At 41.8% G+C, this 27,916-nt stretch overlaps 1 long non-coding RNA gene across 1 annotated transcript in view; it reads right to left on the bottom strand.

Annotated features, from left to right (window-relative positions):
• Nucleotides 1–309: 309 nt before the first annotated feature.
• Nucleotides 310–27,916, bottom strand: part of LOC146511371 (uncharacterized) — a 115,630-nt gene continuing 88,023 nt past the window's right edge. Inside the window, exons 6-7 of the long non-coding RNA XR_014876245.1 lie at nucleotides 2,773–27,916; nucleotides 310–1,018 (exon numbers count right to left, since the gene is read on the bottom strand). The exon at nucleotides 2,773–27,916 is cut by the window's right edge and continues 16,543 nt beyond it. This is a non-coding gene — a long non-coding RNA (uncharacterized LOC146511371). The remainder of the gene's footprint in view (nucleotides 1,019–2,772) is intronic.

The raw sequence follows: 27,916 nt of genomic DNA, 5'->3' as shown, positions 1-27,916 counted from the left end.
GGTTGGATTGCAGTGCAAGGTCCTCTGGGTGAGGTAAACACAGTTTGCTATACATTCTGCCTCAAGAACATTGTGAGAAAAGCCTCCAAAAAAGGAAATGCATGAATTTAATCATGAACTCAAGCGCACAAATGACACACATGCACATCACATGCAAAATATTAACTGTAGTTTTAATTTTTGTAGAACACAATTACAAGAACAATGCTGTTGCTTACAACTGGTTCAAAAGGTATCTCATGTTTGGGCACACGTGACTGCCATCCCCCTTCCCCGCTCCCCGCCCCCCACCCTCCCCCATTTCACTTACACTCACACACACACACACACACACACACACATCTCCCCGTTCCTGTGCTGCTACCAAACTCTCAGGCTATGAAATGTACATCACACCTCCGATCTAAGGGAATCTCACCCAAATCCTTCCTTTGAATTATTGAAGAGGACCAAGCCAGCTTGACTCTGATTATCCTCCAATCAATATGCCTCGCCTCTCCTCCTATAACATCAAATGCCTCCGATGATCGATTCAGCCAATCAGAGGAGTCGGTGCAGCTCGAATTGTTCTGCATTGTTTACACTGACACCGCCTGGCGTGTATAATAGGTGTGTTTATGGTCAGGACAGACGTGATTGCTGATTGACTTAGATGGTCCCGTGTGTGCTTTAGCTGTCGGGTATGTCGCCGATAACGCCACCTGTTTGTTTCGTTCTCGTGGTTTGCAGGAGCATCAAGTTGAGCAGAGATTTCACGGAGTCTATTTTTCAAAGGCTTTTCTGAATTGGACACGCAGCGCCGTGCTTATGTTTATCTTTTGGCGGCGTGCGCGAGAGCAAATGACAAAGACAAGATGCAAGTATGCATAACAAGGAGACTGCTTAAATCGTTTTACACCTGATAAAGTTTGAATCTAGGGCGTTGCTATAGCTCACATGGTTGAGCAGGCGACTTGTATGCTGAAGGCTTCTGCAGGGGCTGAAGGGGCTCCACTGTCTTCCCGGTCTCTGCACCTTCCTATCAATAAAGGCAAAAAAATAAATAAATAAATGAAGCTTGAATAAGATGTAGAACATAGACCCTTGTCAAAGTTATCCTCGAAAGCTGAGTTGAGCTCTAATAAAACTCTTTTAATTTCACTCTAAAAAGCAATTTTGTCCCAAGTGCAAGTCTGAGAGGCTTGCAGCGATTTTCTTTTTCAATCACAGACTTACAGGTGAATCAACACCTCACAACCGTTTTACAATAAGCAGACTGAATACAAACATACATCTATAACCCTACAATTATACAAGACACACACACACACTCTCCCTCTCAGGCCCATATAATGGTTGCAGGAGGCTGCTCTGTTATTTGCGAAATGGAACGGTTGATGTGTGATTGTTGTCTGTCTGTACTTAAAAGCTGCTGGCTTCTTCTTAAGATGCTGTCAGGCTTTTGCACATTTTCTCCTGAAAACAAAGAATCCTCGCTCGATTGGCCCTCATAATTGTGCCATAACACAGATCACACGGAATGGGCCTCACGTGAAAGAAACACTTTGACGATGGAGGTATGCTCTGAATGTGTGTGGACGCTGGATACTTTGACTCAAATCGTAATTTTAGGTTGGGCCTAAGGGTTTCAGGTTTTTGACAGCAATATCATACCGGACCAAACACCTATTATTTCATGACCGCGCACACACAAATACCTTCACTGCAGCTTGAACCGATCAGCTGCTGCATCTCTGCACACACATGCGATCTGCAGCAGGATGGATGTATCAGCGGGGGCCAGATGATGGCACTCTTCTCTCTGTACCAGGCTGCTGGATGCCCTCACCGTGTGCATTGACTGCATGATGCAGCTGGCCTCATTTTAATGATTTAAATCACTTGAGGTCCGCCGCCACACATTTTAGCGGCTTGACTGAATTTATCCTCGTTGATAGAGATCAGTGCCCTCAGCCCTGGACGTTGCCAGACTACAGTAGAAGGAGAGACCTCTCCGACTGACATGATTGGATACAGCTCTCCGCTCTGATTTTACTTTTGATCCCGCCGCTCTGACTCTGGCCCTGGGGACAGATGAGTGGAATGGAGCGGTAGAGATAGAGCAGAATGCCATGCACTCTTTTCTATCTCACTGGTCAGCCTTTTATACAGATGCAGGTCCAGAATGAATACTGTTGAAATGTACTCCTATATTAAAATCAGGCATTTTGAATGCTCTACATAACATGCTGCACGTGAAGTACGGTGGCTTTCTGTAGTTAAACGAGCCTAAAAACACATTACTGCAGCGCAAAGTACAAAATTTACACTGGCAACAAATCACTTGATGATTATTTGTGTTTTAATTGGACCACGGAGGCACGTTCTCGATACGTAGCAGTTAATCAGAAAGACTTGAGAGAACGATAATGCAATGCTGCTGCACAGAAAAAGGCTTCTGTTCCTGGAGTCAAGACAGGCTGAAACATACACACGTGTGTTACCTACTCCTGTTCAACAGCAAGGCACAGCGAGGTGCAGGCGGAGGATGAGATGATACAAGTGTAACCTCTATAGAAGAGGTTTAGGAGCCTCCATAGCGCCATCACCATTCATAGGCTCAAACAGCCCACATAGAGAAACACAACGCTGTGAAGTGAACAGCAGGTCATCGGCAAAATATCGCTTTTAGCCTTTGCACTGCACTCATTACTGAAATTACATACACACAGGGAACAGGGACGCACGCCACTTTGCATGCATGCATTATAATGCAGAGACAATGTTTCTTACCATGTGATCGGGCATGCTCAGTTAATTCCCTCTGTTGACCTGGAGCCCAATGCACTATTGATTAGCAGAATGGCAGTGTGTGTTTGTGTTTGTGTGTGCCTGTAATGACGCATTGTCGAGCTGAAGCTATAACAGCGTGGCGTCAGAGGGCACCGTGGTGCGGCAAGGTCAAATGAAGGACGTCGGCGAGTGCTGCAGAATTAGAGCTGAGAGCCTGAGCGAGGGCCGTGCTGCAGAGGGAGAGCAGAAAATAGCACAGCTGAGGGAGACAGAGAGACAGAGCACATAAATAACAGGGCTACGATTTCACCCTTCCCTCCATACGCCGTCACTTTTACTTCACAGGTGACGAGTAGCCGCAAATTTATGTCGCCTGAAAGCTTTTCACGAGCCGTCCCACCAACGAGGGATTTGCTCTGATAAGGCTACAGTGATTCCACCATAAACACAGACACAGACATACACAGAAAAAAAGCCAGGGAGGAGTTTACACAGCAAGCTTTCCACAAGTTGCAATATTACACTCAGTTACACTCAGTTACATCAATGTTCATTTGAGGAAACTATTACTTTAAGAATTACAGCACGGCTGTTGCTGCATGCTGTATTTGTGGGCAAGTGTACAAGTGAACTTCAAGAACTGGTTATCCAAATTTAAGTTATTAAAAAAAATACAAATACACAATACAAATAGATGCAGCTACCTGATAATTTTGTACTTTATTGGTATATTATTCATTGCTGAAATTGTATGAAAGAGGAGAAGCTATAGCTAAAGCAGAAGTAGCTCAGAAGTACACTTTAATCAAGAACTTCAGTAAAGGTTGTCACCAGTACTTTAATTTTTGTCCTGTGTATAATCGTGCCACAATCATTTGTTACCATTAAAATCCCTTGGAAAACTAAATTTATTAATACTAATTTAATGCAGCATTATATTTAATACTATTTTTATATATACTGTACAATAACGCCCCAACTTTCTTCAGTTGTCTTTCTTTTTGCAATTTTTTTTTGCTTTTCTGCCTTTACGGTTACCGAATTTGTCTTTTTTTCCTTTACAGTGTCATCTATCATGGGAAATCTGACCCATATTGTGTAATTAAACGATCGATACCTCTGAAATAGTGAGGGATGTGTCGCGGCCCGAACCCCAGCTACCATGACTGATTGGGATCCGTTGTCTTAGATCTGAGTTGTGTCCTCTGCGGGGCAAAAACAATCAGAGGACACTCCACAGAAAGTCCTGCAAAGGCCCGGGAGCCACAGAGGGTGGTGTGACAACTTCTGCAGGAAGTTGAGGAACGTGTGGAATTTTAATGCGGAATGTGAGATATATTTTCAATTAGACTGCTTAAATGACTTTTCCCTTTTTCAATAAAAACGGCTGTAATTGGAAACAGAGTTCATTCTATTATAGTTTAATTATTTCAGTTATTTCAGAAGATATACAGGTAAAGGTTTGCTGACTTTATTATGGACAACACTGGCAACACAACTTAAAAAGGGGACTAAGATTTTCCATCAAATTATATACAATTTCTAAAGCACAGCGTAAAAAGTCGGCTTCACTTAGATTCATTTATTTAATTTGGAAAAACTGTAAACATACTATATTTTTATTAGATTAGTGACTTATTAACTGAATTAAGTGGATTTGAAATAAAGGTTATATCACAAAATTACACCGCATCAAGCAAAGTTTACATATTCCTCTTCTGCTGGAATAATGAGAGAGCGTTCCCCGACAGGTGTGTGGGTGTTGCAGAGTACACTGAACACAGCTGCGGCTGACACAAAGTGAAATTAAGGCAGCTGCTAAAAGCCAATGGTGGAGTAGTTCTGAAAATGCCAGCGGCCATTTCTTATCTCACATCACAACAATTAAAACTGTCTGGGAGGTAAAACACAGTGAATCGGACCTGGACTTGTGGGTTTCTATAGTAACGTGTATAATTATGGTAATTAGACCATTGTGAGCAATCTATTCCATCCAAATTAGGTAAATATGCACGGAGACCTAAATGTGCTCTGTGGAGGAAATGCAGAAACAACATTGCAGGTTTCTTGGCATTAAAAGCACAATAAAAACTTTTGACCCCTTCAGGCGTAATGACATTTATTTATTGGAATACAGGAACGGAGCTCTTTCCATCCCTGATGATTTCTACAGTAGGGCCGGTAATTTTAGAACAAAACACATCTCACCAGAATATATCAGTGTCAGTGAGTTTAGACTCACTGTGAAGGCGCTTTTTCCAACTTGTTTTTGTTTTGTCGTTATTGACATTGCAAAGTTAATTACAACTTTAATTATTTTTGCTCCATTCTATCTAAATGCATAGAAATAAACTGATGTACACTGTAGTGTATAGCACTGCAACATAACTCAATTCTGTGCTTTACTTAACGTGGTTTTAAGTTATTTTGCATACATAATATGATTATGGAGAGCAAAATTGCATCTTTTATTGTACCACATTTTTCTGCATCACAGACCGCTTGCTAGCTACTTAGCAGCATATTTTTCTTTTCATTTAAAGGTTAGAGGTCCAGAGCGGTAAACATATCTCACTTTCATTTGCCAATTTTTCTTTTGAAAACACAAAAAGATTAAACATTATGGAGAAACAGCCCGTGTCCCCAAATCCTTACACACAAACAAGTAGCTACATGTTGCAGCTAACTATTGTTTCTTGTTACCAACACCATTAATCATCTCACGACCCCTCAGATTTATCTCGTGGCCATTTGGAGGGGCTCAGTTTCTGGTTTGGCAACCATGGGACTAAACCTAAAGTCTATATAAAGGAGGTAAAATTACCACCACCTACCGAATAAAATGGTGAATAATGAGAATTGGAATAAAGTGGAGCTTAAGCGACTTCGTCTCTGAGGATAAATTGTCAGGGCTTCTGGTGGGGCTACAGGATATCTGATTCAAGGCTTCCTGTAAAATTATGAGCAATGGAAAATACAATAAAACACCAGAAAATAATGAATGCTTTAGTTTCAACATTGCATAAATGCAGGATTTTTAAAAAAAAACAACTTTAAATCCAAATAGTGATCCAAATATCAACGGCATGATACAAGTGCTGGTACAGTACTGGTATCGTATTGATAGCTGAACCGATCATCATTAAAATGTATTAAGAATTTGGAAATTGATGATGGTTCATCTCATGAATCACGACACACCGCACACCCCTACATAAGCTGCCTTTATAGGACAAAAGTATTTGTATTAGTATGGGCAGTGCTGCCCCTCTAGTTACTCGGTACTGGATCGATACCAAAATTTCTATAGTCACACAACACTAGTGTTTGCTTACATGTAAACCTGCTCAAACCTTAGGATAACAACCAGACAGCTGCATATTCATATATAGATATATAGATAATAATCAAAGATCATGATTAATCATTAAGCACCTTCAGTTTTTGACACTTAATTACATGTTGCTTATAATTAACGACAAAGAATCTGAATATTATTTTTTTTTTACACTGCTACTAAAGTGGGCGACATTTTCTTTCTTCCAGTTTGCCATCAAGCCAGTTGTGTTTGCATTCAAATAACGTTTCCCTTCAAAGCAAAGCCAAGCTTACACTGGATGTTAGAGTGACTGTTAGCATCTCCTTTAAAGATTTATGTTTCTACTCCAAAAGCTGAGCTTTCAAACAAATGTCAAAGGTCGACGGTACAGCATCAAGGAGAGGCGTTACCTGTCATATTCACCCTGTACACCCTGCCCTCAGGGGTCAGACACCATCCAGAGCAGGTCACTGGGTTCTCGGCCACACGGTCACAGAGGACAGTGCGTGCTCAATATGAGACATGAGCTACAACCATGAAAACACGGTCAGTGTGTACAGATTAACCTCTGAATTAACATCCTGTCCTCAACAAAGTCCAAGATCTACAGTAGCTGTGATTTATGGCTGCACAGAAGATACGAAGGGCTCGGCGTGTTGCAATCAATGCTGGTCACTTTGTTTGTGATCGACTGTAATAAAATTTGAGTTGTTGATGGTATAACCTTTTAAAAAAAATCTTTGTCACAGACATCACACTCCCCTTTACTCTGACCACCACTAATATTGATTCTCCTTCATCATGCATCTTCAATTTAAATTGTCCACTGCGACTAGACGATGGAGGAAATATTAGCACGGTAACAGAGAAGGCACTGATTTGTGAAGTGATAGATAAAAAGCATTTATCATTTCGGAGTGCCCGTGATAATTAATTGATATCGATTGAAATGAGGAGTGAATGCTGATGCTAAGCGCGCAACTACGAGAGGCGGGAGAGAAGTGATGATCCAACGTTCACGCGGCTCTCACGTATAGTGTCCTCAGAAGTGTAATGCTCCTCTTCACTGCATTACAAGAAGTAGAGGAGATAGATATGCAGATATCTTGGGTAATTGAAGGCTATTATCATAATGCATGCTACCTTGTGTAGTATTCATATTCAAAAGGACAGGTTTGAGCTGAAAATATTTCAAGACCCTCAGCCTTGATTGCGGTTTGAGAGTTAGAGGATTGCAACCATCGATTCGAATTACATATGTGAAGAGTAGCATGAGGACTTGTCTTTTGTCTTTGTCTGGGAGTTCATGCAATTTAAACATCAAATTATTAAAGTTCAATATTTGATGTTTCTACCATTGATGTTAAGAGGGTGATTTGAGATCTACTTGTGCCTTGCTACAAAATGGAGATTTCACTATGCAGCAAACTCTTTGATCTCTATGGTCCGGTGCTCACAAATGAGTCATTTCAGTGATAAGAAGGCGAAATTTGCAAGAACAGCCACTGAATTTGTTTAAGCTGAAAGAATATTGTAGCATTTGGAGTAAAAAGTCTCTTTTTATCGAGAGGTTGTGCTCAGGGCATAGGAACTCCACCTAGCTGTTTCAGAGGGACGCCAGAGAAAGAAAACATCCACGCTTTTTAGCTCCAAAGCAATCTGCAAAATTCTTCAAGCCCTTTTTCACATGGCGGCTGCTGATGGATAGATTAAAGAAGCTCTATAATTTCTCTATAATTTTCCCCACCTTTCTAACATCTCAGAACCTTTGCAGCTCACTAAATCATTTGCTTGGTTCTCCGGTGCCAAGGTGTCCACACAAAGGGGACTCAACTTTGTGATCCACGGGAGCCCGAGAACACCTCTTGATTATATTTATTTCTCTGGGAAATATCAGGAAGCTTGAACTTTGCTCTCTCTGCCCCTTGTTGCGCTGCAATCAGACTCTGCAAAGCACCCTGTAATTACAAGAACCATCTCCCATTCATCAGTGGACAGAACGAAAATGCCTGCGTGTATAACGGACGTCTCTATTCTGCTGGAAAGTATGACTGGGGTGATTTCTTTTCCAACTAAATGCCAATAAAAGGTCAGTAATAGAAAAAAATATTTGTTGTATTGAAAGAGAAGAAAAACAAAGTAAATACAGTCTGACGACAAGACAATTTTAGTTTACTTGGCCCATGTATTTTGAAATACATGAAATCATTTTAATACCAAAAGTTAGCGTTATATTTGTGCAGCTCTAGGCTGACTCAATCTGTCACCACAACTGATGGTTAGTTAGCAAGGAGACCTCCTTAGGGCTAAAAAACCTAAGCCTGTACAGAAGATTCAAAGTGGTAAATGGTAAATGGACTGATTCTTATATAGCGCTTTTCTACTCTCTCGGAGCACTCAAAGCGCTCTATACAACATGCCACATTCACCCAATCACACCCATTCTCACAAGCACTTTATCTATACTTAGTGCTATTTAACTACATTCACACACATTCATACTCCGATGGATGCATCGGAGAGCAACTTGGGGTTAGTATCTTGCCCAAGGATACTTGACATGCAGACTGGAGGAGCCAAGGATCGAACCACCAACCTTCCGATCAGTAGGTGACCCGCTCTACCTCCTGAGCTACAGCTACCCCGAAGTGCTAATGTGCGTGCATACTGCAGTTTCTCCGGCAGTCACTGGAGACTGGCTCTAAAAGTGAGTAAAGTGTCACATTTTACTGCTTACAAAAGGTTCTGTTAACTATAGTAAGTGTTGTTTTTTTTTTTTTTTTAAATATCTCACTATTTAAATTATATTAAACCATAAAATGATGCATTTTCACTGGTCTGGCTACTCTAAATGACAAGCGTACAACTAGTTAAGCGCTGGATGCTACCTGGGCTAATTTGAGCCACTGAACTGGATGCCTTGACTGCTTTGCTGCTACCTTTTTGAGCTTTTTAAATGTAATTATCTGACAAATAACAAAGCTTTCTGTGGGATTAATGGTACTGACAAATCATGTAAGAAGTCTTATGTGGAAAGACTTCGTATTTTTGTTATGACTGACCACTAATTAGCAGGTATTCGGTGGTAGTCATCTTGCTAACCAAGATAGCTAGTACTAGCTGATGGCTCATCAAAAAATGGCTAACACTTGCTAAAAAACTAAAAGTAAAAAAAAAAAACATGAACATAAAGCTGCAATGCATAAATCATTCATTATATATCTTTTATACAGACTTTGTTGGGAATCAAATAATTTGGCTCTGCTTTAATATAAGTCTATCTATCTATCTATCTATCTATCTATCTATCTATCTATCTAGATAATGTACAGAAGCAGCTGTATCAGTCTTCCATCTCCAACTCTTGGAATCAAACTGAATATTTATATTTCCCAAAAATATCAAATTACTCCTTTAGAAAAATGCTCCTAACTTATTACACTCCAAAGTATTTTTTAGGTCTCATAATATCAGCTCAGAGACAAAACGAAATGTGCAATTTCTCTAGTTGTTCTGGAAGGTCGCTCAATTAAGGCCAGCGATGCAAGTATGAATGAAAGCAGTCTCACGATGTGACATTTTACACATACTGAGAAGAAAAAAAACTGAATAAAGAGGCTCGAATAAATAATGCTGCACTGCAATGATAATGTTTCAGTTTGCAAAGTCAAAGATTGGCACAGTGGACAGATGAAAATATAAGATATATATATAAAATCGTGAAATCCACAAAAGTAGAAGACCACGAGATATAGATTTAAAAAAAAGAGACGGGGGAGAAAAAATTGTGTGAAAAAGACAGAGGGATACAGAGGGAAGTCTTCATAGAGATTTCTTCATATGCTTTTCTGCGATTTGCTGAAAATTCATTATACGCTCTCTTCTTTTTCCCACACCCAAAATCCTTTCCATAATTCTAAGCACTGAACCAGCCCCCCTGTTCATTTTAAGACTCCATTGTTTCTTATCGCACCGAATGTGGTTGCTGCTCAGATAGGGCGTGCTTCTTTTACACACCAGCAGCAACAACAGCAAATGATAAACACCTCAGTTTGCTCCTTCATTCTTTCTCATCCTTCACAGTTTTTCTGCTTTGATTTGAGCTCCTGCAGTGACCAAAAGATATGAACAACCAGTGCAGAGCGACACAGAGGTGTAGCAGGCTTTCACCGCTGCTAAATATATACTGTTACACTCATCTCTTGTTAGATTTTAATGGCTCCAGTGCACTCGTGTAGCAAAGTCTCTCCAGGCCAGATTCTTTCTCTTCCCCTCTCCTCTACGGCCCTTCACCCGCTTGCCTCGGGGCATTAGCGGGCCTGCCGAAAGAAATCAACCCTGCATCACTGGAGACACGCGGACCCCAACCTCCCTCCCCATGCTAAAATAAACTGCTCACCTTCCCTGTGTATTATTAGCACATCAGTCTGTTTTCAGGTGAATGGGTTGCTTCTCCTGTGCACTCAAGGTTACCCAGTCGATTATTTAAAGTCGAATAATGACAGAACAGCTTGTGTTTAAGTACTAAAGCCTCTTAAAATTGAGCTTTCAGTGACGAGACTAGGCTGGCTTCAGGCACCTTGCACTGGCATGCACCTGTAGTTATCCCATATGTAGGAATGATTTTGGATGCACAGATCTGGAGGGATGAGGAGAACCTAACATCATCACAATCAACTGTAGATTTGGTGCAACGGTTTTTGTTCCCGCTGGCTTCCTGTGAACACCTCCTCCATTACACGAACCTCCATACAGCTGTTCCAAAATGGCTGCCTGCTTCTGTGCTTCTGTTTGGTGTCAGAGGGCTAAAGCGAGGGAAGAAATATATGCTCCTGCGGATACACAGAGATTAGGATTAGAGCGAGAGCTGCAGCATTTGGGGACTTTGTCATTAACAGGCAGTTTTAATCAGGGTCTGTCCCAAGGCTCTGCTGCTGCTCGCCTCAGGAGCCCTGCAATCCTCAGAGAGCGGAAGAGGCAGAGCAGGAGAAGAGGAAGAAACAAGGAGAGGAATATGAAAGAGGGAGGATAGGCAATGCAGGGAGGAGGAGAAGATGAGGAAGAGGGAGGGAAATAGGAAAAGAAGGCCCTATAGTATCAGGAACAGTATTGGGAACAGTGAGGGGGAGGCAGCATGCAGAGTAAGGAATGCTGGATGTGTTATTGCATGTACAAGCTTTGTATAGTCTGTAGTAGGCAAGATGGTTGCTGGATGTGCTTTACGCTCCCTCTATGTGCTATTGATTTTGCTCCGGCCTGGTGTCTGTGTATTATTTGAATCTTAAGATGTCAGTGTTGGTAATCACCGGCTCCATTAAAAGGCAGGCAGCACGGCCACAGCCGGGGAGCCTGGGAAGGCGGATGAATTATTAAGGAGAGGATGAGGTGGTGGGACATTTCCACCATCGTCCTCACGAATGTCATCCCACTCAGCCGGGAGACACACAGGCACAGCCTGGCTTGACAGAAATCGACAGTGACTTTCTCCTCCCCCACCCGGAACCGGTTTGATCCTGATTGCAGACACTGCAGCTGGCAATTTCCAGAATAATCTGCAGCTCCAGCCCTGCCTGCCTGCCCTGCCCCCCCTACAGATCCGCCAGCTCTTCCCACCCCCACCCTGCCTTGTGCCCCGGCATCCTCCACGGCCCTCCAGCAGCATCGATAATATGGACAGGAGGATAGGCCTTTGATTTGCTGAATCAGAGGATCCCATCTCGCCACCCTTGTGCGTGTGAACATGTAGATGAGAGAGAGGCAGAGTGAATACATGCAAGCTAATGTGTGCTTATAAAGTCAATAAAGCTACAACATTTTTCACGCAAATAATATTCCCACAGAAATCGGAATTACAACTAGTCTGGGTTAAAATATGAACATATGAATGTAAAACAAAGAGCGGACACAAAAGTGAATTTTTTTTAAGGATGGAGCATTGAGACCCACACAAATCATTTAAGATGAATAAGAGATAACAGTTGAAATTATTCATCTGTACATTTGTCTGCTGGATTTTTCCATCCTTATCCTGGAAGTTGTGTTTTAATTTTCATGAATTGATCATGCTCTTACAAAAAAACTGAAAGAATTGCAACACTTGTACTGTTTTTATGGTATCTATCTGGAGGTTGTTTTTTTTTTTTTAGTATTTATCAAAGATGTACATATTATTATTGTAGATATTGCCACTTTTGGCAATGGTTTGTTGTTATACTGTTATACACTCACTGCTTGATTCTTCAGATACACCTATTCAACTGCTAGTTTGAACAATTTTTTAATAGGCCAATCACGTAACAGCTACTCAGTCCATCTAGGCATGTAGACATGGTCAAATTGATGTGCTGAAGTTCAAACTGAGCATCAGAAAGGAGAAGGAAGGTGCTTTGAATGTGGGATAGTGCCTGGTCTGATTATTTCAGAAACTGCTGATCTACTGGGATTTTCCCAGACAGCATCTCTATAGTTTATTATAAATGATTTGACAAACAGAAAATATCCAGTGACAATTCTCTCAGTGAAAATACTTAATAATAAATCATTGCTGGTGTCAAAGGTCAGAGGAGAATGGCCAGATTGCTTTAATCTGCTAGGAAAGCAACATCAAATAACCCCTTCGTTACAACCGAGGCACGCAGTAGAGGATCACTGAATGCACAATATACTGAACTATGAAGCTGTAGTTGGGCTACAACAAAAAAGCAAAAGACAGCACCGGTCTGGCCTGATGAGTCTTTATTTCTGCTGAAACATTCAAATGCTTGTGTCAGAATTTGGCTTGAAAGCACGGATCCATCCTGCCTTATATCCGTGATTCAGGCTGCTGGTGGTGTGATGCTGTTTGGGATATTCTCTTGGCACACTTTGATCCTCTTAGTATTACCTGAGCATTGTTTAAATGCCACAGCCTACTTGAGTATTTTTAGTAAGTGATGTCCATCCCTTTATGAGCACAGTGTACTCATACTCCGATGGCTGCTTCCAGCTGGATAACACACCACTTTTTGAGTCACAAACCTCAAATCATCTCAAACTGCTTTCCTGAACACGATCATGAATTCACTGTATTCAAATAGCCTCCACAGCCTTAAAGGGAAACGAGCTAAAATAGCTTGTTTCAGAAAGTACAACAAAATGACCATAGAAGGTTAACCTGTCTGTGACTTTTGTACTGTAATACAGTTCACACAGTGTTTCAGACAGTAAAGCATGAGTAAATTATAAAAGAAGAAGACAGGAAATATATCTCAGAGTTAAGATCATACAATTAAAAAGGAATAAAAACCAACAACTGTAGCTTAAAATTCACATAAATTCTTTGCATTATTCACCCAACACTCGCACGACTCAAAAAGAGTGATTTAACATGAACTATGACATCAACACAGCTGTGCCCTGTGCCAGCTTTTAAAAGTAAGAGCCAAATTCACATCATCCAGTTATTTTGAAAAGCACCAGTTTATGTGTGCTCTTGATAATGGCATTAGGGTTTTAATAATGGAGCGAGAATATGGAACAATGACCACACTGCTTGGCCAGAATTCATGTAATATCTTCAGAGGCACCTGACATGGTGACAGAACGCATCAGTGTTGGGCAGACTAGGACGAGTCACTATTTCCCCCAGAAATGGAGAGTAATTTTCTCTCTATTTGAGAGACTGCGTCTCAGCACAGATAGACATAATAAGATGTAAATTGGCTGAGGGCTGATATAGGGAAGGGTTGCCTCACTTGGAGAAACATGAACAGCAATTAACCATGGGAGAGACGAGTGCGCATTGTCTCCATGGATGTGAGCTTGAGCTGCTCCACCAACCACAACATTATCGTCAAAATGCACCAAAATGCCCGACCTAGGAAGCTGCAGACTAACACCACACTGGCTCACTGTCTAGATTTTTTATAACACGCTCAGACAGCTTTTCAAATGCAATTATGTTGACAACCGTTTAAAAACGCTTATTCTACTTTTGTTAAACAAACAAGACACACATTTAAATTCAGATGTAATTTTTTTGTTTATATTTTGACTTCTAGAAAGTGAGAAAATGAAAATACAGTAATACTATAATCTGCGAATCACAGGATATCACATTCAGAAATGACAAGCTCGGGCTTTACATCATTTATTTTTTCTTTGTGGCATTCAACCTTAAGTCTGCTGGTTGAATCAATTTATTTGTTTAACTAGCGAAACCAAAGGTAAGGAAAAGCATTTGGAAACAAAACATTTGAGCGAGTGCGTGTGCACATGCATGGATGTGTAAAGTGTTTGCATGTTTACTTTTCTGCTCTTGTTTTAGTGATAATTGGCAGCCGGTCTGGCAGGGCCATTGTTGAAAAGTGTGGCCTGCCACTGACAGTGATTCCCTATTATCACTGTAAGAGAACTGTACGCTTAGAAGGATTCAGGCTAAGAACATTTCATCCCCACATAACGCCATAAATATAAAAGCAGGGGTTTGTGATCGAGGCCAAGTTTACAGAGATTAAAAAAACACTGTTTATTACATTTTCTCAGGTAATAGACTAAATAAGCGGAGTTATCTCTAACTCATGTAACATCTCTGCTGGATGTAAGCCGCACTGAGACAATGTGAGTGGAGGAACTCAATGAACGACTTATGCAGAGTCTGTCTTTAATACTTGAGGTCTGTGGCACTGCTGGACCACCATGCCAACTAATGTTACTATGAAATATTGTTTTCTGTTACATTGTTACTTTGTGGTTGTTCAATTTTGTAATATGCATGAGTGGTAGGTGCACATAAGCCGCTGCTTCGGCCTACACGCTTTCTGTCTGAAATATAGTTGGGTTTGTGCTTTTGTGTGTTTTTACTCTTGTACTGCTTGTTTTGTTATGATCATATAGAAATAAATAAACTCATTAAAAACACAACAAAAAACAAAACAGATCTGACCAATCAGACTGCTGCATTTGGTAACAAGCGCACTATTTACTCACAATGTGAACTGGTTCTGAAAATATAATGATATGGAAATAGTAAAGTAATAATTTAACCTCAGGCACAGCTAGATGCTGCTTCAGCCCCCTTGGATGTGGTCAAAATCCCTGTTACTGCTTTTTCTTGAGAATTGGATGAACCCACAATCTTTGTTTCTTCCTTTTCTTGTTTAGCAACATCAGGACCAGCGTTACACAACAAGTTTCCTTCTGAAAAATCTGGTATAAAGCGGGGGGTGTTTTCCGCAATGCGCTCAGTGTATAACAGCTCTTAGCCCTGTGATATACTAAGCTATCCAGGGTATACCCTGCCTCTTGCCCCATGACAACTGGGGTACACTTCAGCCCTCAGTGACTGGTTATGCAAAAAAATGGGTGGATGGAGCTGCAAATAATTAGTTTAAAGATCAAAAGATTGAATTATCACAAAAATATACAGAGAATAGACATAGTTTACAGTAAATATCACATAATTACTGCTCAAAAAATTAAGGAAACAGTTTTAACTTTTAGTTTTAACTATACCCGTGCAATACCACAACTTGGGCAAACATACGTATACATCGGTGGGCAGACGGGCAAAGATGTGTTTAAAAAGAATTAGTTTGTATAATGTGTCTGACCGCATTGACAAACAAAGGAGTATATGCTGAGCTCTGAATGCCACACTGGGCGGTGAGGTTAAAGCTGGGCACTGAGAGGCGAGAGCTGTAATACTGTGTGTATGGAAATAATGATGCATGCTTTCAGACAGTCTCCTGAAAGCCTTCATGGTGTTGTACTTATTTGCACAAACAAACAGAAATTGCTGTGCCAAGAATATAAAAGAGCTTTAGAAAGAAGTTCAAAGCCTTTTGCTAACTTTCTTACCTCTGTGCCCCCTTAGTTCTGATGTCAGAAATTTGTGGGAGGGAAGGGTTTCCGAAGGTGTTCAACCATCTGACAAGCTCTTCTGCAGACCTAAAAGTGGATTAGTAATTGTGGGGGGTTGCAGCGCAGCTAAGAAGTTTATACAAAAGTTAAGTGTAATTCTGCAGTGGGAAACACGGTTAAGTGACGAAGTGGGGAAAAAAAACCTCTGGAAGCATTGGAGGTGACAAATATTGCAGTTCCTCAAAAGGCCACTTGTGGCTAGCTTCAAAATTGAGACAAAGGCAGCTTTTCAGCAGAAATGAGGATACTTAAGAGTATGGTACACAAAAATGTGACTACTATAATGCATTTGTTTATTAAATGTTTAGTCATGTATAATGTGAGGACATTTTGTGTGACAGGTGAATGCCAAGTAGTAATGAAAGGGACCTACATAGCCACATATGTAATATTGTTGTGTCTCTGTTCAGCAGGCCACTATGCAGGACTCCAGAGAAAAAAACAAACTCAGAGGTAGCTTTATTGGAGCATAGAGGGACAAAATACAAACAAAGCTAGGGTGGAGCCAGAAGTGAAAAGTCGGAGACAAAAACGGAATTCACGGAATGAAGGAGCACAAGGAACAGTACAAGGAACTGAGGAAAACTGAGGGGCTTAATACACACATGAGATAATAGTGAAAGAAGACAGGTTAACAGAATCTAAGTAATGAGGCAAAAACCTGAACATGAAGCACACGAAAGGGAGGGAATGGCAAAATAAAACAGGAAGTAACCAAAACATGAGAACACCTAACTGAGGGAGACTTAACAACTGGACACGGGAAATACAGGGAAAGCAGGATAATCTGAAATAAAGATAAAGACAAAAATAACAAAAGGACCAAGCACTGAAAACAGAAACTAGGAACAAAACTCATCATTCACAAAAGCAAAAAAGAGTAAAGAAAAGACAAAACGCAAAACACTGAGTCAACGACACATCTCTGTCTGTGCGATGCATACACTCTATGGCTACACCTTGCTGATGATATCTAGCTTGTTTGATCGATACACTGAGGCTACAGTGGCTTCAAAGATATCACGTGTCTTTTCATAACTGTGCCTTTTCTGTAAGGTACATTTATCGAAGCCATGACCACTTTGAACCCACTGCATTCTCTGATCACCACTCCCAAAAAAACAACAACAAAAAAAAACAGGAAATAAACAGCGTAAAATGTGCAGGTGCGTCAAATGATCTTATATTCAGTACTGATAATTGATTTTTCCCACTGGTGCTTTTCTCCCGAAGTGAATGAGGGACTGTAAACTCAATTTCTCTGTGTATTTCACAGTAATCAAAGCATGATATGGCCTGGTCATGTATGATTCACGTGGCTAGCTGCAGAAGTTCAAAGTTCCCCCTGGTTTTAAAGACCTCGGCGGTGCTGTGGAGGTTTCTATGAGGTCTGGGAGTTTGGAGGTTTGTTTGTGTCAGTTACATGCACACACCTACGCTTTGGTGAATAATAGTAGTATCCATTTCATCCCTCATTTGCACACTCATTTTAACTATATTATACCAGCTGTGCAATATAAGCTGGCAGAGCTGCATGGTGACATGTTGGGGTCAAACTGGTCTTTACGCATTTCCAGAATATTGACTTTTGGCCAAATACCAAGAAAAACTAACAAAAAAAACCCTTTAAAAAAAACAGCCTATATCTTATGACCTATTTTTCTAACAGTTAATTGCCATGTTGGTCCAGTTTAAAAACAGACAGCAGACAGCACACTAAAAGCCTGGTGAAGCCAAGTGCCGGTGTGGTAGTAGGATGCAGTCATAAAGCATTTATCATGGCACTGCCTAGTGGCATGTCCATCAAGCATCCAGTACTGGGAAATAGAGTCACCCCTCATGTCTACATGTGCCATGGACCGTAACTCTGAATTGAAACGTAACTTGTTTTTCCTTTGTTTACAAGAAAGTGGCACAGAGCCACTTGAACTATAAATAAAGACATATACTATATTTACTATGGCTAAAACTGTTCTTAACCTCTTCAAGTCTTCAGTTTTTCCTGCCATGTCTCTGTGTCTGGGTAAACGGTCACTGAAAATGAATCAGATGGAGCTTGATTCAAGTATCTGTCATCTAGAAGCGAAGTGTATAAGAACGCCATGGTGCAAACTCACTTCCAAAAACGTAGGGGCACTGTTTGAAGTAAATAAAACAGAATGTAGTGATTTGGAAATCTCATAAACTCGTATTTTATTCATGACAAAACATAGAAAACGGGTATAAAAAAAAAAATTGGGACAGGCAGCAAAAGCTGGGAAAATTAAGTGGTACTAAAAACAAGCAGCTAAAGGGAGATTTTGCAACTAATTGGGTTAACTGACAATAGATCATTAACATGATTATTTATAAAGGCAGAGTTTCTTAGAAGTAAAGTACAAATTGTGGAAAAATTCCAAAATAACATTCCTCAATGGAAAATTGGGAAGACTGAATATCTCATCAACTACAGTACACAAGATCAACAAAAGATTCAAAGAATCTGCAGAAATCTCTGTGTGTTGCTGAAAATCAATATTTGACGCCTCTGATCTTCGGGCATTAAAAACAGGCATGATTATGTCATGGAAATGGCTGCACAGGGTCAGGAGCACTTTCAGAAATCACTGACTGTGAACACATTTCACTGTGACAGCCACAAATGCAGGTTAAAGCTCTATCCTGCAAATAAGAAAGAGCACATGCCACCATCTTCTCTGGGCCAAAGCTCATTTAAAATGGACTGAGGCAAAGGGGAAAACTGTTGTGCGGTCAGACGAATAAAAATTTGAAATTCTTTTTAGGAAACATGGAAGCTGCACCCTGCTGTAAGTGAAAGTCAGTGCTGAAAGGTACTGTATATACAGGTTTTGCAGTAACAAATGATTAGGATGAAGCCCTTTTCAGGGACTGGCTTTCTTATTTGAGCTCAATAATACTAAACTGCATACTGCATCTGCTACAGGCTTTGTAGTAGAAGATTGCTGAAGATGCTGAACTGACCTGTCTCCAGTCCAGAATAACCAACTTAAAACATTTGACATATCGTGAAATGAAAAATACAACAAAGAACACCCAGGACTGTTCAGCAGCAAGAATCGGATATCAAACAAAAAATTGGAAAACATTCCTCTCCCAGAAGTTCATGTGCTGGTCACCTCAGTTCCCAGATGTTTACGAACTCTAGTTAAAAGAAGGAATGCTACATAGCGGTAAAATCATCTTTCTTCATCTTTTTTAAATTTATTGCTCCCCTCAAATTCCAAATAATATAATAATGTAAGGTCTACATTTTCTACAGTTTGAAGATTTTATATGTTTTCTATGTTCTTGCTGTGAATAAAATTTTCAAATATTTCATTCAGTTTTTATTAGCGTTTTGCACAGCGTCCCAACTTTTTTGGGCCTTAGTTTGTAAGTGCAATCAAGCTTAGCCATGTCTCCTATAATGGATAATTAAGAACACTTTCCATCTAGATCTTAATTTCAGTTTTTAGTTTGATTTGCACGATGATGCACCTCAGATACAGATGGGAATCTTGACATGAGAGGATGGAAGCAAACTGGCATCAAAAAGCTGTGGACTTTCTTTGGGCATGAGATTTTTTAATTCATATCATGCACAGAAGCTTCTCTACCTGTCCAAAGTTCAAGTTCAGTTGTTTGATGTTGGCTGTCTCTGTATCCCTGGTGTGTGTGTGTGTGTGTGTGTGTGTGTGTGTGTGTGTAGATAGGGAGAAACAGCCAGGGAAGGAGTGAGTATGTGCGCCTGTGGCTGAGTCTCTGATGTGACAGTATGTGTGCACCCTAGCTATGTAATTTAGTCCTTGTAAATTTATAATTTGGTTAGCCCAACTGCTCTCAGAGACTGCTGGAATGCTGCCAACCTCAGGCTGTGTGTGTATGTGTGTGAATACATTGCCGCTACTACCGCTCTGGGCCTCCAAGGTTCACTCAAAGCATGCTCTTCCACATCCTCTTAGCTTCTCTTGGTGATGCACCACAACCTTTCAAGAACAAGGTTGCAGCTCCTCCATGTGCAACATGACAGCATGACGTAGGTCCTCTCTCCAACTCCCTGTTTCCAGTGTGACCGTTCGTCGTGCACAGCTCAACATCTGTATCTGCTGGCTGTCCGGTAATGTAATTGAAGCTCTGTAATCTGTATCTGCACAGAGCTATGGTGGTGCCCTAACGTAGATGGATGAAGAGCAGTTCGCAGCGCTTGGCTAAGATAATCAGCTGGAATGCTGGCACGAGCAGAACAACACCTGCTGCTGAGGGGAGTAGCCAGTGCTAATTGTGGGAGAGTGATGGGGGGCCTAGCTGCTGCAGACTCCACCGACAGTTCAGCCTAATGCAATTAGACGCCATGTTCTCCTCCAGCAAAATTGCATTATGGTTTTTACATTTAATTTAGCCCGTACAAAATGAAACGGTATCAGAGAAGAGAGATAATGAGAGCAAACTGATATTGAAATCTGAATTGTGTTGGGAGGCTATTAATGGGACAATGAAACGCTGTGGCTGACAACATGTTATGCTGTGGTAAAACAGTTTAATAGTGTCATTAAGAAGATCCTTTTTTGTGATATTGCTGCAAGCCTCCAAGGTGGCAAGCATATTTCTTCCTCTCCGCTGCTTCCCAAGGCTTCATCCGCTCATTGTTTATTTCCTAAATTTACAGGATATTGATCACCAACTGATTTTTCTACATCTTTTTGATGGACATCTGTTGAAGTGCCTGTTTATGAGGGTTTTCTATTGATCTTCCTAAATGGCTTCTTCCTCTTGTCTCTCTAAGCGCACCTCTAATCAACAGAGAGTACCTTTACAATAAATGCTAATATTTTCATTTTAAATATTCATGAAATATCTGGTTTTACTCGGTTGTCCAGCTTGTATTTAACTTTACATCAAAGAGAATTTTGTGGTCTACCGCTGTGGGGATGCGGAGGTGATAGCGGGGTCTTGGCCCTATTACAGGGAGCTTCTTCCAGGGTCTAGTCATCAAGCTCGGCTACGGTGAAAGCAGTGCAGAGAGACAAGCTGCTGCAGTGTGACTTTGCTCCTCTCTCATGCTTTGATTCATTATTCAGAACCCGAGAAGTCGTCCTGCAATCCCACAGCAGCGCAGAGAAACACGCATACATGCATACACACACACACACACACACACACACACACACACACACACAGATAGATGGAGATAGGCACGCAGGCAAACCGAAAGTAAATTCAAAAACAAAATCTTCTTTAAGCTGGAGAAATTCGCACAAATATGAATAAATAGAGGCGCGCGCACACACACACACGTGCGCTTCTGCTGTAAATATGAAGCATCAACAGTCACACTTACATATAAAAGGCAGGATCAGAGAAGTGCACGCATACACATACACACACATACACTGCCCCCTTCTGCCAGCATTACTGGCCTGCATGCTGTATGGAAATGTTGTTCCTAATGACTCCGTAATGACAGCGACTTATGTCCTTACCATAGTTGATTTGTTTCCTGGGTTTTAAGAGTAGATTATTTCCATGGTACAGACTTAGCGTAAGCTGTTCAGAAACCACAAGCACTGCACTTCAGCCCCGGTTTGGGATTTTAGCCAGGTCTAATCAGATTAAAGCACTGTTTTTCCCCCCTCTTCTCCTTTTTGAAACAACATGCCACACTGCTCTCTCAGTCCTGCTACATGAGCCTGAAGAAGCGAGCCAAAAACAAATTGCTTTTAGTTGAGGCTGACAAGTAGTTGTGTAGAGAAAATAAAAGGTTGTTTGGAGCAGATTAATTCTCCTTCACAGGAGAGCCTGACTGCAAGGCTGCCGTTTGAATTGGTCCCTCAGTGACGGAGGAAAGATAGCTTCTTTTGGAATATTCTGAGACAGGAGGAGCTCATTGTTGTAGACTTAGCCACACGAGAGGGAAGACTTTGCAAAAGAGATAAAAAGCGAAACAAACTAGCTATATTCATTTCTAATACACAGCAATAGCGCCATGCTGCAGTTAATTCAAACTTAATCTTATCCCAAAGATGACTGCCACGTTAAAGAAAACAGTCCAGTATGGGTTTAAAACCTGCTACTCCACTAAACACAGTCCAACCAATAACCGAGCTTGATGTTCTCATCCAGTCTCATATCAGCTCTTTGTTCTGCAAGCCCTGTTGAGCAAATATAATTTCAGAGACATTCTGTTCTCATTAGTTTCACAGTCATATTACAAATAGGGGGGGAAAAAGAGGCGGAAATATGCGTAATTCTTGCGGGTAATAACACATTATGCCTCTGGACACAAGTGATTTTATTCTTGCCTTAGTTTATTGGAGAGGAGCCCTGACTTCTAACCTGTGAAGGGTTCTTGCGGGCCTGACCTGGATCCTTCAGCATGAATTAAGTGAACAATGGAAGAGCCGGCTGAATGATGGCTCCACGCGCCTTTGTGCCTCTGTTACAAAACCACTCCTAAAAGGGTGGCCTAGATGACACACTCTCTAGAAATCGATCACATTTACTCAGCCTCTGGGCCTTCCAAAAGCTGGATTTAGAGCGAAAAAAGTAAAATGGCAAAAGGAGAATGAAATGAAATCCCCTTTGCATTTGAAAACAGAATGGAACAAAAGTGAATAACGGCGGGTGCAAAGAAATGTCTCGGTCCAGGTCTACTTTGCAGACTCCGACGCGCACTCATGCGGCAAATTTCATCAGTAGTAGCCCTATTGATTTTTAACCCTGGAAATATAAGACCAGGGAAGTCGGGTACAGAGATATCCATGGATGTTTGGGTTGGTTATCTGTACCGCTCCCTGGTCCCTGCCTCCTTCCTGGGAGTGTGAGCAAGCCAGTGCTCTGTCAATTGTCTGACAATATTTGGCTAACACAGAGGCTGAGCTTTACAGACATGATACTAGATTGAAAAGATAGACCTCGAATCCAGCGCTGGGAAAATTCAATATTTCTACTGTAGTCACTGATTCCAGTACAATGAAGAACAAACCACACTAGCTTTACTGCTGAAAACTGATGGTTTAACTTACATTCACAAGCTTTTCATGTCAAAGCTGATGACTGCTCTTGAAACACAAACAAAAAGAGCGGCGATGCCTCATACATCTGTCAGAAGCCACCTCTAAGTGGAGTCTAAATAGAGGTGTAAGCCTTTGGCTCTACTGTGCACGCATCCCAAACTGAATTTCCAGGCTGCCTGTGCGTGTGTCCTCGCGCTTGTAAGCTTCAAGGCCCAATCTCCGTGACAGTCCTGTCTCCCGCAAATAGGTCACATAGCCATTAAAGTGCACGGGGTGGCAGATCACTCGCTCTGTATGTTGGATTGTTTCACTGTTTGGTTTCTTACTGTCTGTGAGCCGCAGCAGTGTGCAAGCTGAGACCTGGAGGCGGAGAGGTCTGTTCGCCATGATACTAAAAAGGACAGGGGAGCAGGAAAGAGCTCTTTAGTCTCTGAACACAAAGCTCAAGTCACTGCTCTGAAAGGGACCGGGACACGGGGACGTTAGACTCCCATTCTGTTTGGCCTGCAGCTTTTGGAAAAAGCTGGAATAAAGAAAGGAGCGTAGCCTGCTGTAAGCCTTCTTAATGGCAGTTGCTTGGTCAAAAGTGACTGAGTGACCGCAAGGCAGAGCACTCAGGATTTATATGGGTTCAAGGTTAAGCAACGGCGTCCAGTTATACTGACGCAGCCCATTCCATCTGCGCCAGGTCTGACCTTGTTTTCCATCACAAATCCACAAAATAAAATGACACATCAAGAGGCACTAGTCCCCCGCCCCAACATATAAAGGGAAGTGATTTCGTAATGCTGCCCTATCAGACCTCCACGCGTCAAGGTTATCTGTATAACAAAGCAACTTTCTCATTCCATGCATTTTCATGAGTCAACCATGAGAGGTAGATGAAAGAGAAGTGTAGCAGTTGGTGACCTCCAGGTCAGAGGGTAGAGGGCTCCAGCTGGTCACACTACCTCCTCACTGACTGATTCTGCATCCACCCTATTGTGTTTGGCGCGTGTCCATTGTTCCGCAGCAGCATTAAAATGCATAAATTCCTGTCACCCATTTCACTGCTAGTTGACCTTATTAGCTAAGGTGGATACATAAAACATGAAGTTTAGGATCATTAGATATATGAGATTCACTGAAAGAGAGATGCTACTCGGCAGTAGGTATATATCTAAGGTGATGCTCAGCGCTCGCAGCACAATCAATAAAACATAAAGTCTATCGTTACGCTGGATGAAAGCAAACAAATCCTTGGTGTAGGTGAGGAGATATATTCAAACAATCACCAAGGTATAAACGCCTCTGGAAATTCGTTGGGCTCCATGGAATCTCCAGGCAGCCTATTGTAGGTACTTGCCACCCTGCCCCCACTCTCCTCTCTATTTTTCTTCTCTGCATGCTTCTTGCAGAGCACACACAGACATACTGCAGCGAGCGAGAGGAGGAGAGAAGAAGAAAAGGGGAGTGGGGAGGAGAGAAGAGGTGCTGATACTCAGTAATTGAGGGGCAACCCTGTCACAGTTGACCTGCAGGAGACCGGGGATATAATGTATTCCATTTTCTCTCTGCTATCCTGGGACTGACAGCCTGCAGAGTCCCAGGTCTGACAGACCTAACTGAGAGCTGTCATCCTCTGCCTACCTTATAACACCCATTTCTAGCTTGTGCTCCGAATCACATGCGCACACATATTGTGCATGCACAAATATTTGACTACCATTGGCTTCTACTTGCAGGTTGTCATAAAATTTACAAACAAATACACAGTAGAATTCCCTTTAATAGGAAGCCAGAGCAATTTTGTGTGAATTTGTGGAGTGAAATGACTGCACTCCCTGTTTTATAGAGACTCTAATGCTCCTCTAGTAAAAACAAAGTACCGGCGCTCATCACCAGAAGCACATCTCCCAAAAAATGGGACAGATGCAGTGACGGATAAAGGGAGTATATTTAGACCCTGAGTCCTTGCCCTTTGTGTCTTCCTGATTTGTTCTAATGTGGGAGCCTAATCCAGGAAAAGCAGATTAAAAATGTATTAAATTCCTTAAAATTGCAGAATTTTTTTAATACCACATTTGCAGTGGAAATGCAACTGAAGCAGCTTAAACAACATAAACCTCCCGAACGTCGTCTCCGCAGCAATGAAAGAGGGAGCCGAGATATGCAAGCAAAATGAGTCACGTAAATTATGTTTTGAAAAATGCATTGTTACACTGATGATGTGTATTTGTAAAACAGCAAGAAGAAAATGCTCACCCAACCAGTCAGAGCAAACCAAGAGTTAGTGATTGCAGATTGCTGACACGTGCTATATGTGCGTGTATTGATTGTGCACTGTGACCCAAATAGTTGCACGGGAAAAGTGAGAAGTTTTTTTTTAACTTTTTTTTTTTTTTTACATTACTTATGTTACTTCACTAAATCAATATAATATCACTTTGCAATTTCCACAGTGCTTCGCTGCATACAGATTATTTTTTCTTTCTGTCTCATAAAAACCCTCAAGTGGATTAGCTCCAAATGAGAACATGGAAGTGGGCAGGAAGAACAATTCAGCTGAGTTTCTGCCTTAAAGGCCTCCTGCGCGTAGTCTAAATCACTTTTTGCTTTAATAGCTTTTCAAGACAAGAAAAAAAAAGAAAGAAAGAAACTAAGCTCCGCAATGACATAATAAATCAGCCAAGTTAAAGAATGAAAATTGCAAATAACCTAAATGGCATTTACATTACTCCCAGGGAGACTGGGTGGATATAACCAGTCGAAAACAAAGGCTGTGTAAAACACTACAGTCAGTGCTCGCCTCTGTTCACCTGACCTACCGAGTGTCCTCTCAATGACAATATGGCCGCCCCCACAGGCTGTAGCTCAGCCGCCATTATGACACAATGCACCCATCTGCCCTTCAAACCAACCCAGCAGCATGAAGCTGGCCAGTGTGTGTCCATGCACGCATGTGTCCCATCTGCCCTTTCAGCCAGGCAAGCAGCATGAAGCCGACCTCTGACCCTTAGGATTATGGTTCCACCATGTGCCAGTGAGCAGGGTGATGAGATTGACCTATGTGGGCTGCTGCTACTGCTGTGTGTGAGTGCATATTAGTGACAGATGACAAAGGGCACGATCCACTGGCCAACACACACACACACACATACAAACACAAGCAAGTGAAATACTGCTTGCACTGGTCACTTTTTGGATCCATAAATCAGCGTCTCTGCATTGTAAGAGCATGTTGGTAAATTTGATGAACTGAAGAGTGAGTGGCTTTCAATCATTTACATGCATGTCCCACAGCGTGTGCGTGTACATACATACGTTTACACAAGTGTCTCTATAGCGAGTGATCTAATGCCGATCTGAGGACAAGCAGACATCCTAAGCTCTGACACAACCAATCATGGCAAAGCCAGCGTGATCGTCTTGGCAACCCCTGTCACCACATAGTTTATCCGGAGCTTCCTCCAATCAGGGAGCACCACAGCCTTTCCAAGCCCCTCCCACAGGGGTCGGGGAGGTGGTGCCAGCCGATGCTGCAGAGGCTCCTCCATGAGCGGATGCTCTAATCTGGATCCAGTGTGGAGAGGATCACTAATCCCAGATTATGGCTCTTTGGGATTAAGAGATGCTGATGCACAGGTTTGCACTCACCTCCAATCCCCAAACCTCTCAATCTGGCTCTCTGCTCCAAGCCTCAAACCTCAGTCAGAGGCATCTACTAAAGCCCAAGCTGTGGTAACAGCGCGGGTGCCTGAAATGAGATGTCTTGTTAAAGGTGTTGACATGTTGATCTGAACGATTCAGAGCACACCTGCTGTCGGGCTTTAGCCGTTTCTCAGCCATTTGATGTTATAGTTGAAGTGTGCAGAATGACTTGTGGCACGCTGATACTCAGAGTTGTTGGCGCACCGAAGGCGGCGGGTTAGTGGAAATGAAAGTTTCTCTCTAGTTGCCACTATCTCGCTGAGCGCAAGTGACAGGGACAACAGGGAGTGTGGTAAACAAAGCAAAGCAGACATTCCACCTCTGAGGGATAGCAAATCACCACGTTGATACCTACTGCATGTCATACAGAATAAAAGTGGGGACAACACAGGCGGGAGCTCAAGCGAGACGAACATGGAACTTCATGAAAATGTTTTGCCAAACTCTCTTCCCCTCATAGGAAATTCCATCTCTGCTGACAGCTTTTCTCAAAAGCGATATTTCGCCACTGAAAAGCGCACTTGAGTGAACAAACGAAGGGGAAATCAGAGACACTGAGCCTGCAGTTCAGAGGGAGTACATGTGTGCGAAGGAGAATTCCCTCAGCCCGCAGAGTTTGATTTATAAGTGACAATTTACAAGATTTAAGCCTCTACAATATGAGTTTGCCACGTGGTGGTATTATTTCAGCACACAGAGAAAAATCAAGCAATAGAGGTCGGTAACGAAGAGGGGCGGTGGAAGAGGGAGGGGGATAGAAAAATGGTGGCAGTGGGAGAAATAACTGCTCAAATATTGTCCATTACAATAATTCATACATCACACGGTGATGTGTAAATTAGGACCTCAGAGTCAACATGGGCACAAATAATTAAGTTGAAATATTAATGATGAAATATCCTCACAAGTGTGCGGCTCATGATCAATTTGGGGTTAATGAGTCGTTTATCTCTGTCCAATCCCTGCTCGTCTTCCTGCCAGTTCCTGCTGCGGGGGGAAATCTACATAACAGGTTCCTGCATGTAGTGTGGATAAATGTGCAAATGATCCCATAAACAAAATCAATTTATCCTGCTCAGGGTTTTTTTTTTTTCATGGTTGAGAAAGGGGATACAGTAAGTGCAGAAATGAAGCCACAGTCGAGAGCCGGCGCAGCTACACTGTCAGTACTTCTTCTGCTCTGTTTCAGGGTGCTGTCAGCAAAATTGAGACTGAAAACCTG

This window comes from Neolamprologus multifasciatus, chromosome 9 (assembly GCF_963576455.1).
Source record: "Neolamprologus multifasciatus chromosome 9, fNeoMul1.2, whole genome shotgun sequence".
Classification (NCBI taxonomy): domain Eukaryota; kingdom Metazoa; phylum Chordata; class Actinopteri; order Cichliformes; family Cichlidae; genus Neolamprologus; species Neolamprologus multifasciatus.
This window is presented reverse-complemented; position numbering and strand designations above follow the sequence as displayed.